This window comes from Chrysochloris asiatica, unplaced genomic scaffold, assembly GCF_000296735.1.
Source record: "Chrysochloris asiatica unplaced genomic scaffold, ChrAsi1.0 scaffold00249, whole genome shotgun sequence".
NCBI lineage: Eukaryota > Metazoa > Chordata > Mammalia > Afrosoricida > Chrysochloridae > Chrysochloris > Chrysochloris asiatica.
The window spans coordinates 1,661,020-1,662,328 of NW_006408767.1; positions in this window are offsets into that span (position 1 = coordinate 1,661,020).

Here is a 1,309-nt window from a genome sequence, read left to right on the forward strand (position 1 = left end):
CATCAAATCTGTTCTTTTTTTTAACTTTTTATTGTGAATTGTGTGAAGATTCGCAGACAAGACCATCAGCTTTATGTTCAACAAATCATAGACTTTGTTTCATCTCGATGATTACATTCCCCTCCATGAAACAACAGTTATCCTGTTTCCTCTCTGTGGTTCCTATCTCCATTCCACCCACCTTCCCAACCCTTCTTAACTTTGTCCTTAGGAAAATGTTGTTCTTCTGATTTTGAATAATTGACCATTCCATGGTAAGCATACCTTACTAGTGCTGCTATCCTCCAGCTATAAGTCTATCTGTTTCTTGGCTGAAAATTGGCCCACAAGGGTAGGTTCCTTTCCAGACCTTAAAGTTGGCTGAGGACCATACATAATCTCAGGTTCCTCCAGTCTCTCTCTGACCAGTAAACCTGATCATTTTATTATTATTATTAAATAATTTTAAGTTTTGTTCCACATTTTATCCCATTGTATCTGGGACCCTCTAATGTGATTCCTATCAGGGCAGATGGTAGTGATAGCCAAACACCATTGCGTTCTTCTGGTCTGAGTCATGGAGACTGGTAGTCATATGTTCCATAAATCTATTAGATTAATTGATTGCAAGCCTCTTCAATTCTTTTTTTTTATTCTTTTCAACTTTTTATTGTTCATTGACTAAAGGCTTACAGAAGAGATTATCAGTTCTACATTCAACAAATCATGTTGTTCTTAAGTGCCATCAAGTCAGTTACAACTGATAGTGACCTGTATAGGGTTTCCAAGGAGCAGCTGGTGAGCTTGAACCACCGACCTTGTGCTAAAACTAACTTTGCAATCCAGCACATTAATCCATCAGGAATTACTTTATTACATGGCTGGATCCCTTCCATCCGCCATGTACCAACTGCTAACAGTATTCACTTTAACTATTACATTTCTCCCTGTATCTCCCACTACCTTCTTCTTTCCTCTGCTAACCTCCCTCTTGTCATATATTGCCTGCCTGTCACCCTTGTTAACAAGTGTCTACCCTCTAGCCTATCAATAATTTCCCCTGCCCACCACTCTACCACCCCCACCCTGTCACCATCATTGATCATTTCTTTTATCAAAAACTCTTTTATTTTTACCACATTGATCTCATACAATACAATCTTTTTGTGATTGATTAATTTCATGCAGCATCATGTCCTCCAGGTTCAATTATATTGTGAGGTGTTTCACAGATTCATCATTATTATTTAACATTTTGGCAGTCCATGGTGTGTATGTATCAAAGCTTGTTTAATCATTCTTCTGTTGATAAGCATTTAGGCTGTCTCCA